The sequence below is a fragment of the Chlorocebus sabaeus genome, chromosome 27, assembly GCF_047675955.1.
Source record: "Chlorocebus sabaeus isolate Y175 chromosome 27, mChlSab1.0.hap1, whole genome shotgun sequence".
In the NCBI taxonomy this organism is placed as follows: Eukaryota; Metazoa; Chordata; class Mammalia; order Primates; family Cercopithecidae; genus Chlorocebus; species Chlorocebus sabaeus.
The window spans coordinates 24,847,139-24,864,868 of record NC_132930.1 but is presented as its reverse complement, the minus strand read 5'-3'; the positions used below and the strand labels follow the sequence as shown (position 1 = coordinate 24,864,868).

The 17,730-nt window shown below is 41.6% G+C and overlaps 1 pseudogene; it reads left to right on the top strand.

The window, feature by feature from the left end:
* The first annotated feature begins 4,241 nt into the window (after window positions 1–4,241).
* On the top strand, window positions 4,242–6,204 carry LOC140710518 (zinc finger protein 248 pseudogene; annotated as a pseudogene).
* The last annotated feature ends 11,526 nt before the right edge of the window (window positions 6,205–17,730 follow it).

Sequence of the window (17,730 nt, the reverse complement as noted above, 5' to 3'; positions counted from 1 at the left end):
TCCTCTCAGGCTCATGCTTCCACTATATCCTCCATCTCAGCTTCCACCCTCTAGAAAAGCAGTGCCTCTTCCCAACGTACTGCCTGCAGGACACTACTTCAAATGCTTTGCTTCTCAAAGTGTCACCAGTTCAAGACAACACACAGCAGACTTTCATGCAAGCAACACACAGCAGACTTCACAGCAGATATTATAGCGTAGCTTGTTATAGAAAACACAGCACTAAATGTGAGTCTCTTTCTTCAAAGTCCCTTGGCCAACCTGGCACTCAGATGCTTCTCTTTGCGTCCGGGTGTGGCGGCTCGCAACTGTAATCCCAGTGCTTTGGGAGGCCAAGGCGGGAGAATCACTTGAAATCAGAAGTTCGAGACCAGCCTGGCCAACATGGTGAAACCCCATCTCTACTAAAAATAGAAAAATTAGCTAGGTATGGTGGTGCACACCTGTAGTCCCAGCTATTTGGGAGGCTGAGGCAAGAGAATCACTTGAACCTATGAGGTGGAGGTTGTGGTGAGCTGAGATTGCACCACTGCACTCCAGGCTGGGCAACAGAAAGAGACTCTGTCTCAAAAAAGAAAAAGAAGATTCCCTTTGGTTCTTTCTCCTACTTGGGCTCCTGCTTCATTGTGCAATGTGTCAAGACCCTCCTCTTCCTCACCAGCTAACCTCAGCAAATTATTTTTTATTTATTCTGTTGAGCCATTTACATTTTTGGGTCTCTCCTCATCCAATGTGACTGCCCAGATGACATTTTCTCCAGGCAAAATGGCCCATGGAGACAGTTTGTCATCTAAGACATTTTCTACCACTAGCTCTTAAATCAGAGTAGGAGGTGGTTTTGAAGACATGGTAGAGAAGGTTTATTTGGATCACACTCCTAGAGGTAGAATGGGGAATGGCATACAGGGCTCAGACAGAAAGGACGATTCTCCTTGAATCCTCCCATGAGGTGGGAGAAAATTGCAGAGGTAGGCAAGAGAAAAAGGGACAGAAGAGAGAAGACTTCCCACTCTCTTCCTGGAAGGCTGAGAATCGGTGGGCAGTTCCCTTTGTCTTTTAATTCAGCCTTGGTGCATTCCATGATGTCAAAGCATAGTGGTTAGGAGTCTGCACTATACTGAGAAAAATGACAGAATTCCAAGCCAAAAAAACAAAGTCTGCACTAGAGCCAGGTGGCCTGAAAATAAACCCTCACTCCACCACTTACAAGCTGCATGACTTCCAGGCAAGTTTGCCTGACTCTGCGTTTTGTAAAATGAGGATAGCAATATTACCTATCTTATAGGGCTTATGGGAGTATTACATGAGAAAAGCATAAAATGCATAGAACAGTGACTTAAATCTCAAGTGTTCAATAAAAACCAGCTATGTTCTGGTAACGGGAGTGGCCTCTTAAAGGAACCAGACTGGGATAGACACATCTTCTAAGACTCAGCAAGAATGAACTGGGCAGTAAAGTGAGATTAAGGGGTTGAGTCTCCCACTCTGCTGTTCAAAGATATGTGGCCCTGCACACAGTGCATAACCTGTCCAAGCTCAGTTTCCTTACCCACAAAGTAGGGCTGATTATACCTACCTTCTGGGGGCTCTTCTGGGCATAAAAGACACTAACACTTACAAAGAGGATGGCACAGTGGCACTGTAAAGTCTGTCCTTGTCTGGAAAGTGAGCTGATCACTCATCACCCAGGCTGATCCCTCGTTCTTATTCTTTCTCACTAGCCAGAAGGGATTAAAAACACCAGCAACAAGAATTTAGGAATGTCTCTCTTGCCTTCCTGCCCCCCCCGTTTTTTTTTTTTGTTTTTTTTTTTTTTTTTTTTTTTTTTTTTTTTTTGAGGCAAAGTCTTGCTCTGTTGCCCAGGCTGGAGTGCAGTGGTGTGATCTTGGCTCACTGCAACCTCCACTTCTCAGGCTGAAATAATTCCTGTGCCTCAGCCTCTCAAGCAGCTGGGATTACAGGCATGGCCACCATGCCAGCTAATTTCTGTATTTTTAGTAGAGATGGGGTTTCACCATGTTGGTCAGGCTCGTCTCGAACTCCTGACCTCAAGTGATCCACCTGCCTCGGCCTCCCAAGGTGCTGGGATTACAGGCATGCACCACTGTGTCTGTCCACCTTCCTCTTTTATATATATTTTAATATTATTCTCAATGGTATTCTCAATTGACATTATTTTTAAAAACTTGATTAAAGTTGAAACAACAATAAATATATCTTTATAACAATAATTCTTGTAACCAACTGATTGAATAAACCAGACTTGCCAGAAAGCAGACAGAATCATCTTATTCATTTTCCCATTGCCCAATCAATGTGCTCTTTGGCCCTCTTCTTCCCTACTCTGGAATGAAACCTTAAGTGAGATCCCGTAGCTTTCCCCATCATTCTTAGATAATAAAAAGGTCTTCACATCATGTTCAAACGTTAAGGAGATCCACCCAGTGTAATAACCAAATAAAACTGCAAGCTCCTCCCCTAGTTAAAACTTACCCATCCCCCAACACAGTAGAACTTGACCCCTGCAGTAGGCAAGGGGGTCAATTTCTCTGTGCTTCTTACAATTCAATTTCTCTGTACTTCTTACAGTTCAATTTCTCTGTACTTCTTACTCCATCTCCTACCCCATTCATTAGTTTCTGACAGGGGGACAGGAGGAGAGGATGGAGGAAAAGACTTACTTGAAGGGAGAAGCTGCTCAGGGTATTGGTACCCTGTGGCATGGTGAATGTCCCCTGCAGACTCTTTCTTTCCTGTAGCTCTGTGAGTGTCTTGTTGGAAAACCTCCTGCTGGGCACCTCCACATCTAACCCTTTTGATATAGGGTTAGATTCCTGTCCCTCAGCTGGCTGCTTAGAACTCTCCACTCAGCTCTGACTTCCAGCAGCCAAAACCTGTTCATCAGGATAAGTGGGCAACTGTCCTTTGCACATCCTCTTACAATTTGACATGCATGAACAGTATGAACTCAGCTTCCCAAAGAATAACCTGAAACACAACATTTTCCAGTTCTCTTAGTGCAGGGCATGAACAAGAGACAAAGATTCTATGAATCAGAGGCACCGTGTGAGGCTTTCACACTGAAGTTAAACGTGAGCAAACAGGCAGGTGGGCGTGGCCTCCACGGTGCTGGTGGGTGTGTCCATAGGTGGGTGTGGCTTCCATAATGCTGGTGTGGGTGTCTCCAGGTGCCATTCAGCCCTGGAGTCAGTGGAGGGCCAGCATCAGCTCCCTTCTCAGGACAGTCTCTCTGGTGAGGTTCTGACACTTGGTCCTAGGAGAGCAGACTAGGAACTTATTCCCAAGATTTTGTTAAGTCACTAATGCCCTCTGAAAAATTCCTTTCTATTTATGTTGACTGGCAGGGGTTCTGTCATCTGCAACTAAGAACTCTTACAAAGGTGGAATCCCTTTTCCCCCCTGAGAAGATCATTGAGCCATCTCCCTTGGAGGATGACTCTAGGCTGGCTTCCTTCCAGAAGCCACATCCAAGGGGTTCACTATTGTCAACATGCAGCTTGCTCAGATAACCACCACCTGTCTCCACTCTACTGTCAGAGAAAGGTGATTGGCCCAGCCCCACTGCTTCAAACTCCTCTTGTTGAGAGTCTCAAACCGGTCCCTGTACCCCCAGCCCCAAGCTCTAGGAGACTCTTACACATCTCTGCAAGCGGCTCTCCAAACACTTTCCTCACTAGGTTCCAGGTGAATGGAACACGCTCCCTTCCCTATCCCTATATAGTGGGCACAGAAATGCCCAGCACCCCCGTGGTGCACCCCAACAGCTTCTTACTCTTCACTGGACTCCTCATCTCCATCTTCTCTTCTTCTATAGCCCAGGTAGGGCTGATGGGCTAAAGCTGGCCAAACAAGCTTTGCAATTTCACAGCATGTTCTGCATGGCTGGCTTTTGGGGCTTTGGGGAAAAACACTCTACAATATGCAGGTGCATCCCTGGCTTCCCCCAACTTCCCGGCTCATCCTTCCCCAGCCTCCAGTCCCTCATGGGAAACAATCCCTGGCCTCTGGTCACACATGACAAGGGAGTGGTGGGATCCTGAAGCCGTTGAAGTGTGTGTGCCAGCGAAAGGTCTGGAACAGGTTTAAGAAAGAGAACCTAAATTGGCAGTAAATCAATATGAAATAAATGTTTACATTCACTCATTGCAAAGGGGCATTTCTAAGCTCAGCACATATCAGAGCCACACATGGAGACTTCTCTCTCCTCCACTACACAGAAAATGAACAAATCCCAAGAACAAGTGTCATTCAAGGATGTATGCATAGACTTTACCCAGCAAGAGTGGCATCTGCTGGATCCTGCTCAGAAGATGCTGTCCAGAGATGTGATTCTGGAAACTTATAGCAATCTGGTCTCAGTCAGGTGTTGTATTACTAAGCCAGAAGTGATCTTCAAGATAGAGCAAGGGGCTCCTGAATATTAGAGAAAGGATTTCCAAGCCAGTGCCACCCAGAAAGGAACTGGAAAGTTGATGACCTGTCAGAGAGTGGCCAGGAAAACCGAGACAAGTATTTTTGGGAGCTCGTGTTCACCAAAGACAAAACAGTAAGCATAGAAAGTGGTGATAGAATAAGAAAAACTTTCAATTTGGGTACAAACCCTGTTTCTTCAAGAAATTTTCCTTATAAAATATGTGACTTGTGTGAAATGAGTTTGAAAAATATTTTGTGTTTAATTATTGATCAAAAGAACTGTTCCAGAAAGAAGCCTGATGTGTTTAATGTATGCAAGAAATTGCTCCTTGATATTAGGCATGAGAAAATTCCTACTGGGGAGAAATTGTATAAATATGATCAAAAGAGGGATGTCATTAATCATCATCAGGATCTCACTCAGCCAATTTTTGACCAACATTTTGAGTATAATAAAAATGGACAAGGCTTCCATGAGGAGGCAGACTTTTTTTATTTTTTATTTTTTACAAATAAGAGTTAATCTTGGATAGGAGAGACACTCTAAATATAATGAACGTGGAAGAACTTTCACTGTTGAAAGCTCAAAGAACTCATTTGGAAATGGAGCCATATGGATGCAGTATTTGTGAGAAGTCCTTCTGTATTGATTTTAGATTTGGACATCAGATCAGATAATTCTTATAAGGGAGAATTTTTTTTTTTTTTTTTTTTTTTTTTACAGAGAGTTTTGCTCTTACACCCAGGCTGGATTGTAGTGGCGGGATCTTACTGCAACATCCACCTCTCAGGTTCAAGCGATTCTCTTGTCTCAGTCTCCTGAGTAGTTGAGACTACAGGTGCATGCCATCACATCCAGCTAATTGTTTTGTATTTTTAGTAGAGATGGGGTTTTGCCATGTTGGCCAGGCTGGTTTCAAACTCCTGGCCTCAAGTGATCCACCCACCTCAGCCTCCCAAAGTGCTGGGATTACAGGTGTGAACCACCGTGCCCGGCCTATAAGGGAGAATCTTTATGAATACAATGAATGTAGGAAATCTTCTGTGACGATTCAACTTTCATGATCCATCAGGGAGCTTACACAAGAAAGATTCCCCATGAATATAAATTGAGTGACAAAACTTGGGAAAACTCAACTCTTTTTAAACATCAGATAGTCCACATGCGGGGGAAGCCCTCTGACCACAATGAAAACGGAATAACTTCAGCAAGAAGTTACATCTCACTCAGCTTTGGAGAGCTCACTCAGGAGAAGAAAACCTACGAATGTGGCGAATGTGGGAAAACCTTGTGGGAGAAGTCAAACTTCACTCAGCATCAGAGAACACACACAGGAGAGAAGCCCTATGAATGTACTGAATGGGGAAAAGCCTTTTGCCAGAAACCACACCTTATCAACCATCAGCAAACACACATAGGAGAAAAGCCCTATGACTGTAACCAATGTGGAAAAATGTTCTGTGCGAAGTCAAACCTCACTGAACATCAGAGAACTCACACAGGGCAGAAGCCCTATGAATGGGAAATCCTTCTGCCCCAGGTCAGGCCTCACCGTCCATCAGGGAACACACACAGGAGAGAAATCCTTTGTATGTCATGAATGTGGAAAATTCATCTGTGTGAAGTCAAATCTCATTGTCCATCAAAGAACTCACATGGGAGACAAACCCTATAAATGTAGTGAATGTGGGAAAACCTTCTGTGAAAAATCAGCTCTCACAGAACATCAGAGAATTCACGCAAGGCCGAAAGGTCTTTGCACATCCTGAATGTTAGAAGGCTTCATATACCTGTCAAATTTTTGTTCAGCTTTTAAAAATTAGAGAAAGCAAAGAATGTCAGAAATTACTAGAAAATGACTTCTTGTTTGAATACGTGAAAGCATTCAAGAAAAATTAAACCTTTTCGTTAGGAAATTTGTACTGAGGGGATTTCTGTGTAAGTAATGCAGCAAAAACCTTTATCTATAATTTATGTTGTTTAGTGTTGCATTCCAAATGTAATACCTAAATTTTATTGTAAATATAATGGACAATATTCATTTACTCATCTCCACAGTAGAATCTGAAGCATATAAAGGTTGAATGACACAACATTAAACACATATGTGGGCCTGGCACGTTGGCTCATGCCTGTAATCCCAGCACTCAGGGAGGCCGAGGCAGGTGGATCACCTGAGGTCAGGAATTCAAGACCAGCCTGACCAACATGGCAAAACCCCGTTTCTACTAAAAGTACAAAAATTAGCCAGACATGGTGACGTGTGCCTGTAATCCCAGCTACTCAGGAGGCAGAGGCAGGAGAAGCTTGAACCTGGGAGGCGGAGCTTGCAGTGAGCCGAGATCACGCCACTGCACTCCAGCCCAGGTGACAAGAGTGAGACTCCTCTCAAAAAAATAAAAATAAAAATAAAAGTAAATATATATATATATATATATATATATATATATATATGAAAAGTCCCTGATGTTTGTAGACCTTATGAGTATGCTAATATAGCAAATTTGGGTATGTTTCATTTCAACCCAACATGGTTGTCAGGAGGAAATATGTACCCTTAGTTTAGTAACTATTATGGTACGTGTTAACATTTTCCACATGAAATACCACTGGTATCTTTATAGGTTGATATAATTATATGTGTGTATGTACTTATGTATGTGTATACATATGGGCATATATATGTAAATATATTTGTACACACATAAATATACTGATGTGCTAGCATCATCTCATATTGACTTAAAAGTGCTGCCGATTGTTAAATTTTTAGGAATTTTGTGAACCAGTTATTAAACACAGTCATTATTTAAAATATATAAACTTACTATTAAATTACATTAAAAACAAAGGTAATAAATACCCAACACTCATCACTTCTAATTAGGCTGCTACATTTCGCTATGATCTTTGTTGTTTAGGTTACTTACATTGTTGACTCTGTATGGTGAAAATACTATCCACATCTACTGCTACTGCACGTCTCTTCCCGACTCCACCTTCAGTACTATCTTGTTGGTAGGTTAGACATAATGGGAGTATTTACACTATCAAAATCGGCAAACTACAAATCAAGGTTTTTATTTTCTTCACAGAACCTGCTGTCAAATATTTACCAGCATACTATCATGTATATATGAAAACATATTTCATAGTACAAACCACATACCCCTTTTTCTATTTCCTGACATAAGCAAACGCCTATCGTCATTACTGCTGAACTGCCTCTTCAATAAAGGAGCCAAAAAATGTTTTTGTGAGGTTTTAAACTACCTCTGAGTCAGTCCTATTCTAAATACTATCAGACTCGCTCTACAGGTTGGCCAGTATACGTTTTTTTGTTTGTTTTGTTTCTCTGTGTTTTTTTGAGACGGAGTCTCGCTCTGTCACCCAGGCTGGAGTACAGTGGCGCAATCTTGGCTTACTGCAAGCTCCGTCTCCCGGGTTCACACCATTCTTCTGCCTCAGCCTCCCGAATAGCTGGGACTACAGGCACGTGTCACTACGCCCAGCTCATTTTTTGCATTTTTAGTAGAGACGGGGTTTCACCATGTTAGCCAGGATGGTCTTGATCTCCTGACCTTGTGATCTGCCTGCCTTGGCCTTCCAAAGTGCTGGGATTCAGTATAAGTTTTAAGTGAGATATGATTTCACAAGGAACTACATTACATACCTTGCCTCTGACTGTTTCCTGATATATGTGAATGGGTATGGCTGTATTTACTAAACTAGCACTTCAGTAAAGAAGTGTGAAACTATATTTTTCTGAGGTTTTTCAGCTACCTCCGGGTCAGTCAGTACTGTAAATGCTGTTAATAAGGATGGTATTTACATAAATTGTGCAAAGGTTAACATCTGTTGTAATACAGTAGTACTCACTGCACTCTACAAATGAAAAGTGGTGGTACGTTAAAAAAAAGAAAGAAAGAAAGAAAGAAAAAACCCTACAATAGTCTTTAACATCCTATTTAAAATAAACAGGCACCATGAATTGAATTTGTCAAAATAAAACCATACCAAAGTTAGCATTTAGTTCAAGATTCCAAGTTTTCATCATGTTCTCATTCAATAAAATTGACCATTCCAACATTTTCTGTTTGTGCTATCAGCACTGAAAATGCACATCCACCGTGTTGACAGCAGCCAGCAGAGTGACTCACGTGGAGGCATCGCAGGCTGCATTGAGCTGACAGCTTGTCAAACCAATGAATGGGCAGGGATGATGTCAGAAGACCTTTCTGTCATTGCTGCCTGCAGCTGGTCCTCATTATAAGGAATGCCTGGTATGCTGTGAAAAACCCGAAAAAGAAAATCTTACCTGTTCTTAACCTGTATGGAAGCCAAATCTCTTAAGGAGTACTGGCCTGAGGGCAGCATGTTCACACACTATTTCTATCATTTTTTTCCCCATCTGCTATTGCAGAAACCTTGACTTTCTCCACCTTCAAAATCCCCCAGCAGTTTCTGGGAGTCCCCTGAAGATATGTGGCGTGGACTCATGGGACTGTCCTCTCAGCTCCCCGGGCACATGCCATGTTTTTCCTCTACAGCCCTGGATTCCTAGGAAGAACTATAGCAAAAGTTTCTTATGCCCATGAAGGTGCACCAAACAGACTGCAAAGATCTGATCGACCCACACAAGGTTCCATAAAGCCACTACACAACAGACCTCCTGCCATTGTGGGTGCCACTGCCATCCGTGGCTGCTGCCATCCATGCCATAAGCCCAAAGTGGCACCAAAGCCACTCCATCTTCTCTGTCACTAGGCAGAGCCTTCTGCCCCTCCTGGGGTGGCAAGCTGCAATGCAGTTCCCAATACTCATGTGCCTTGGGCCCCTGGAGTCTCTATAGATTCCAGAGAACCTGCTCTTCATTGAGATGCACAGGCACTTGTGTGTAAGCTCAGGTCTAGATTAAAGCCTACAGTAAAAATGGCTTCGACTATGAGAAAACTGACTTTTCACAGATTCAAAGCCACAACCACTCAGAGGAAAAGCCATATAGGCTGGCCCACAAAGTTGGCCACTCAATTTATAACACTTATGTCAACAGAGGCAGGAGAGTTGATTTTTTAAGTGAAGGGCTATCAACGTTGCCGGACAGAACACAGTGGTCTTTCAAAACGGAAAGAACTCTTAAGGGAACCCTGTCCTTGGTACTCCTGCCCCATGTAGCTACCCCCGCTGCCCATCCTCTGGGCATCTCCCATGACCACAAAACAGGGTACACAAATTCCTGCAGCCCAAGCATCCTGCCCTGGTTTATCTGGCCCCAGATGTCTCACTTTACCTCCTCCTGGGACCCCAAGTTCTAACAATCTCCCTCAATTTTATCTGAACTATCACTATACCTGACAAAACCAAGACCCTCCTCATGACATATTATACAGTAGGTAATATGACGTATTACAGCCCATGTTGGTCAACTTGAGAAAAAGCAATTTAATTCTGTATGGCACACACATGCTGACCACCTACTAAGTGACAAGCAGAAAACTAACAGAGATGAGTCAGACTGACTTCATAGACTTTACTGTCTATTCTGAAAGGGCAGTGTAACATATAGCATTAAGGGGACAAACCAGGGAGAAGCTGGGTTCCTCCACTTAATTGACTTTATAACCCTTTGACAAATGAATTAACTTCCTTGTACGTTTACTCATCCTGAAAATGGAGTTAAGAAGAGAATCTAATGCTTGGTATTTCTGTGAAGAAGTAACAATATACATAAAGCACTCAGAAAGTGCCTAACACTATTAGTACTTAAAATAATTATTAGTGGAGACAGATGTGGATATCACTGCCTATGGTATAATAAAATAAAATATTTGGCAGTGATTTAAAAGTACAAACAACTATACACAAATATATACATAACTTCTACAAACTTGCTTGAGCCAAAGCTATGTCCATCACTAAGATTCAAATATATATTCACCCATAGATATTTACTGACTACCCACAAGCTTTCAGATACTGAGCTGGACCTGGAAGACAGAGGGATGCAAAGGGTTCATAGAGATTCAGCCCTGCTCTGGAAACCCTGGCTGTAGTCAGAGGCTTGGTCTGGGGAATTAGAGACACGGGTCTGCCAGATGTTTATTTGTGTGGAGAACTAAAGTACCTCTTTGGTTAAAAAAAAAAAGTTCGTCCTACAGCATTAATCATTCACCAGGTGAGGCATGGATTATCAGTCCATCTGTGGTTTGGTTATTCTCCAGCCAACTGTGGCCAAATGGGCGGGATCACGTGGTACAAAACAGGCGCTGCCTCCTCCCCAGTGCTGTCGGCAGGGCTCTCGTCTGGGAAGGGAGGGAGACTGGGCCCACTGTTTAATAGCAGCAGGCAGGTATGAAAGATCACTCGGGCTTGCAGGGAAATATGGCAGAGTTCCTGGGGAACAGAGTGGTCGTTCACGCCAGTCTAAATACGACAGAATAGATGGAGTAATTGATTGGTCGTTTTTGTAACACTGTGTCTTCTGACCTCTTTATGTACTTTAATTTGTACTGTTGCTTAGGTTCATTCATACGTTACACCTTGAGGGAAGGTCAAAATAAGCTCACAACCTTTCTCATCTCCCAAAATATCCTTCCACACTTCCCACTCCCAAGAAAAAGATGTTCTTTTGACTTCCCCATTTCTGTCCACATCACTATTTGTACTCTACATCACACACTCTTGAAAACTCGGGCTCCCTTTGACACCACTGTTTTTCTTGTCCCTTCTATTAGGTCAATTGCTAGTCGTTTTGGGAGGGAGTCCAGAGTAGTCAAAGGGGCTTGGCTTTTGGAGTCCTCCACAGCTGGGTACAAAGTCCAGCTCTACCACTCACAAAACATGTGATCTTTAATGGGGTATTGCATTGATCCAAGTCTCAGTTTCACGATCAGTAAAATAAGATTAATCATACCCACCTTATTCTCTCACCGTGGGTTAAATAAATAAAATACTGTAAGGAAAGCCCCAAGCACAAGGCTGCATATAGTGAACTCTCAGTAACCATGAGCTTTTATTTTTTACCTCTAACAGGTGTTTCACATCCATTGTCTCATTTCTCTGACACACCCTAGAGTGACAATAACAACCTCTGTCTTCCATTGTTTTCCTCCCCAACCCATTATATGCCCAGCTGTCAGAAGGCTCGTCCTAGGAACAGTTCCAATGCCTTCATTGAGTAGATTGGAAATCTTTAATGACTCCTCCAATGCCAACCCAATAAAGAAAATATGGACCCTTCAGCTTGGCATTTCATTTTTCAGATTAGCTCCCCCTCCTCCCTTTCTGTGAAAGTCTCTGACCTACTCAAACTGGATGTGTCATCAATTCCCCCCAAAACTGTCCATGTCTGTGCTTTTCTTTACACGGTTCTCTCCACCTAGAAGGCACTAGCCCCCTCCTTCCTTCCTATCCACATTCTACCCATCTTTCCATGTTCAATTTTATTTTGGTTCACCCATGATATTTTTCCAAATCACCAGCTGAAATCAACTTTCTTTCTGAATTTCCACAAGATGTTTTAGCACCTCTCATAGGGTACAGGTCACCTTCTATATTACAGTGGCATTATCAACATAACCGCCTCAATTCTTTCATGATACAAAGCAGAACATAAATATATTCAAGTCCTAGATGTGGCCTAAGGCATTAAAATGGCTGAGAGTTACAAGAACCTTTTCCTTCATAGCTTATAGATAAAATATCATGTTTGGGTTCATAAGACCCCACCATTGTGACTACAAATAATTGAATAGGGCTTTGTGCCTGAGGCAAAGACACCTACTTTATAGGTAGGTTTTCCTTCTAGAAAAGTCTGAATTTGAGCCATATCAAAAGACAGTAGTTGGAAGAACTAGAATTTGAAAGACACTAAGAAGCCACATGAGACACCAGTAAATAGACAACTTGAGGCAGAAGCTGGAAGTGAGCAAGACCAAGAGGTCGAGCAGAAAGTAGAGAGAGTGGAAAATCAGCAGTAGTAGTAGACGTAGACTCCGTCTCTCAAAAGCAACGACAAAAGCAAAGGCACCAGAAAGCCAACAACAAAACTTGTTGCTGAGACCTGGAATCATGTAATGCCCTGAATAACCTTCCTGATCTCTACCGAGCAGGCTTTTCAACTGATGTTGACTTTCTGTGCTTTTTAAATAGCTAAGAACCACTACAGTAAACATCCATCACCTTGGGCAAACACATCTTTGTTCTGAACAGTCTAGAAGAGCCTTCTATAGAACACCCAGACATGAAATCGTTCTCTCAGTACCTCTATTTTTCTCTTGAGAGACAAATTTAGTCCTCTCTGCCTTGGCCCATAGCCTGTTAGTGAAATGCATACATTCTCATGACCTTTCATACTGTCCAAACAGCAAATATCCTGGTAAATTTCTGAGACCTGTTTGCCTTCATCCTAACCTTGGCACCATATTGCTCAATATCATATTGTTTCAAAGTTCTGGCTCATCTCATGTTTCCTAATGGCCATATGTCAGCTTCATAACCTAGTAGGTTACTCAAGACCATTATCTCAAATTATTATTATTATTATTAGCACACTGGAAAATAAGCAATATCCCAACTGTATAGATGAGACCATTGAGGCATGGACAGGATGAAGCCTGGCAAGAGTACTGTGGTTTAGAAGCAAAAATGTAAATTAGAATTCCTGAGATGCCCCAGCTATTCTTATCTAGCCCTATGTGATTAAACCAAGATGAATGGACATACATTTTTCAAAAGAAGGAAGGAAGGAAGGAAAGAAGGAAGGAAGGAAGGAGGGAGGGAGGGAAGGAAGGAAGGAAGGGAAGAAGGAAGGAAAGAGAGAGATGAAGGGGGGAAGGGAGAGGGAGAGGCAGAGGGACAGGGAGAGGAAGAGGGAGAGGGAGAGGGAGGGGCAGAGGAAGAAACAGAGGGAGAGGTAGAGGAAGAGGGAAAAACTGTCTACCATTCTCAAAAGTGGGTAGTAACTGAAGCAGCAATTTAGCAAAATGATTGATTTCCTCCAAGGAGTCCTTTCAAATTTTTCAGAAAATGATAGATTCCAAGCACTCACCTGATGTATCAAGCTCCATGGGCAGAAGCAAGTATTTAATCTCATAATGGAAAGGATCTGAAGCCAGTGGGCTGTCCTGTTTTTTCACCTCTGAATTTTAACTTGTCAACAAATTATCTCTATTCAAGTGCTCCTGTGTGGGTTCTCAATAACTTGAGAGCCAAATAGGCAGAGACAAGTTTGTGCCCAAATAATTAAAAGCCTCGAATGGAAGTATCTGGCAGAAGAGATCTGATCCTCAAAAAAATCATAAGATCAATCTTATCCCCATTTTAGAGAAGAGTAAACTGAGTCTCAAAGACACTAAATAAGTTGTTCATGACTCCCTAAGAAGTAGAAGATCAGAGCCTCAAGTCTCCATCGTCTAGCCCTATTTCCACCCTTTGTCCACTGCTGCATGACACTGCCTCTTTATAGCCTGCTTTTTGGAGGAAACTAGTTGTTACCTACATTTCAGTTTTCAACCAGACATAATTACTCTGTAAACCATAGTCTTAACCAAAATGGAAAAAAACAATTATCCTGAGTTCACGCAGGTATTGTGATGTGTTGAGCTTGACATAGTAATTTAACAATAATCAAGTAGCATCCAGTCAGAAAACGGAGCTGCACATTAGCCTTCAAATAAATGTTACATCACACACCCAGAAGCAATTAAGATTACACACAAGAACCTCAAGTTGCTTGGAGTATCGCTTTTTTTTTTAATATTTATCTCCTGTGCCCTTCTTTTTCTTTTTAGGTAGTAAAGCCACTTTTTCATGGGAGAAACACATTCCATCGTTGACTTTGAACTTTTTCACCTGGCCATTCAAATGATTACATCCTCCTATGCACATGATTGGTTCAGGCATAAACTTTGACCCAAGCAAGGCTAAACAGAATCATCTCTGAAATTTTATATATGGACACGTTTATAAATTATTAGGCAAAGGATGCAAGCTCTCGCCTTCCAGCAGTCATGTTTTCAGGGCACATAAACCCCAACGAGGATAAAACAGATTATTAGAGATAAGCAAAGTGAAGTAGATCAAGAGAAAGAGTCCTGATTTGCACCCTAGATCAAGCCATATCTGATGTGAGTCCTGTCTTTGGACTGTCCAATAATAACAGCAAATATTATTCCCATTAAGTTGAATTTGGGTTACAAGGAACCAAAAGCATCCTACCACAAACAATATCAAATTCCAGTATTTCTGTACAAACTGGTTAGTGGTTCAAATGTTTCTGGTAGGCCAGAGAGTGACAATTAGAATGTGGGTATTGTAGGTTCAAATAGGGCAGACTCTGGAGTAAACTCACCCATTCGAGGCAGAGATATTTGGAGGAAGATAGATTGATCAAAGTAATGAGAACTGGTTAGGATGTGCGCTTAAACATTTTAAATTAACATTTCTGGGATTTTTTTTGGAGGTGATTAATGTAAAACACATTTATTGGAATAAAGTTAGAAAATATGGAGAAACATAAGGAAGGAGTAACATATCCTGAAGTAAACACCACTAATATTTTGATGTACATATGAATGAGTAGAATATAGTAGGAACTGGCAAACTTTGGCTGCAAAAATCCAGAGAAGGAACATTTTAGACTTTGTGAACCATATGGTCTCTAATGTAACCTACCATTGCAGGGAGAACACAGCCATAAATAATACAAAAAGGAATGGGTGTGATTGTGTTCCAATAAAACTTTATTTACAAAAGCAGATGGTGGGCCAGATTTGGCCATAGTCGGCTGACCTTCCTCATTAGAATTAGCTGCTCTAACAGAAACTCAAAATGGCAGCAACATAAACAAACAAATAACACACTCCCCTCTCAGGGACAGATTGGACATAAATACAGTTTTGCATTGCTTAGTAAAGGGATTATGTTCTAATAAATGTGTCATTAGGTGAGTTTGTTATTGTGAGAATATTATAGAGTATACTTACATACTAGTGTACAAACCTAGATGGTGTAGCCAACCGCACACCTAGGCTATCAGGTGTGGCCTATTGCTCCCAGGATACAAACCTGGACAGCATGTGACTGTACTTAATACTACAGGCAACCAGAGCAATATGGGAAGCATTTGTGTATCTAAGCATACCAAAACATAGAAAACGTACAGCAAAAATATGGTATAAATTTTTTTTTAAATAGTACATCTGTGTAGAGCACTTACCATAAATGGAGCTTGCAGGACTGTTGTTCTGGGTGAGTCTGAATAGGTGGTGAGTGAATGCAAAGGTCTAGGACATTACCATCTATACTATATGCTGTAGACTTTATAAACACGGTACACTTAGGCTACACTAAATTTATAGTTTTTTTTCTTTCTTCAACAATATATTAACCTTAGCTCACTGTAATTTTTTACTTTATAAACTTTTTAATTTTTAAAAAAGTTTTGACTCTTGTAATAACACTTAGCTTAAAATACACATTGTACAGCTATACAAAAATATTTTCTTTCTTTAGATCCTTACTCTATAAGCTATTTTCTATTTTTTACATTTTTATTTCTTTTTTTAACCTTTTAAACTTTGTTGTTAAAGACGAAGACACAAACACACACATTAGCCTATGCCTCCACGGGGTCAGAGTCATCAATATCACTGTCTTCACCCTCCACATCTTGTTCCACTGGAAGGTCTTCAGGGGCATGGAGCTTTCATCTCCTAGGATAGCAGTAGTCTTCTGCACTTCCAGAAGTACCTTCCTGAGGCTGTTTTACAGTTAACTTTTGTTAAATAAGTAGAAAGAATACATTCTAAAATAACAATAAAAAGTATAGTAAATACATGAACCAGTAACATAGTCATTTATTATTATCATGTTTTATGTACTGTACACAATTGTATGTGCTAGATTTTTTATTTCCATAGGTTATTGGGGAACAGGTGATATTTGGTTACAGGAATAAATTCCTTGGTGGCAATTTGTGAGATTTTGGTGCACCCATCATCCGAGCAGTATACCCTGCACACTATTTGTAGTCTTTTATCCCTCACCCCTTTCTCACCCTTTCCACTTGAGTCCCCAAAGTCCACTGTGTCATTCTAATGGCTTTGATCCTCATAGCTTAGCTCCCACCTATAAGTAAGAACATGCAATGCTTGGTTTTCCATTCCTGAGTTGCTTCACTTAGAATAATAATCTCCAGTCTCATCCAGGTCGCTGTGAATGCCATTAACTCATTCCTTTTTATGGCTCAGTAGTATTCCATCATATATATATACCAGTGTCTTTATCCACTTGTTGATTGATGGGCATTTGGGTTGGTTCCACATTTTTGCAACTGTGAATTGCGCTGCTATAAACATGAGCGTGCAAGTATCTTTTTCATGTAATGACTTCTTTCCTTCTGGGTAGATACCCAGTAGTGAAATTGCTGGATCAAATGGTAGTTCTACTTCTAGTTCTTGAAGGAATCTCCACACTGTTTTCCATAGTGATTGTACTAATTTACAGTCCCACCAGTGGTTTAGAATTGTTCCCTGTTTACGGAATCTGTATGTGCTAGATTTTTATATGCCTGGCAGCATAATAGGTCTGCTTACATCAGCATTACCACAAACACATGAGTAATGCATTGTGCTATGACGCTGATTTTTCAGCTTTATATAATCTTACGGGACCATGTCCCATATGCAGTTCATCACTGACTGAATGTCCTTATGTGGCACATGACTGTAGTTCAGGACTGCTATGGCAACAGCAACGTGTCAGAGACACAGAAACTTTCTATCCTATTCTGCCACCCCTAAGATGTTGTCCTCAGGCACATGGTCTGAGATGACTGACTACCATGTCCACAATCTAGCCAGTAGGAAGGGAAAAGGGGGAAGGGAAAAGGGGAGAGGAAAGACACATCTCTTCCCTTTAAGGACACCATTGAGGAATTGCAGTCATCCCTCTTGCTCACATCCTGTTGGCCAGAACTTAGTCATCTGGCCACACCTAGCCGCAAGGGTGGCTGGGAAATGTAGGCTATATTCTGAGTAACATGTGGGTAGCTGTTGAAGGTTTTGGAGCCCCTCATGGGGCACCCTGTGATGTAGGTAGTGAAGTCCCTTCTCCACCACACATACTTTTATAGGAAGTGAATGGAGCCAGCCTGGGAATGCAAAGGTTGATTTTTCTACACTACTGACTGAGGAATGTTTTTATGTATCCTATAATCTCTGAGTAAAAGGCTGTTTAACCTTTCTTGGAAGGCAGGTTTCACATGTAATTGCTTTGGAGAAAACAGCAAAAAG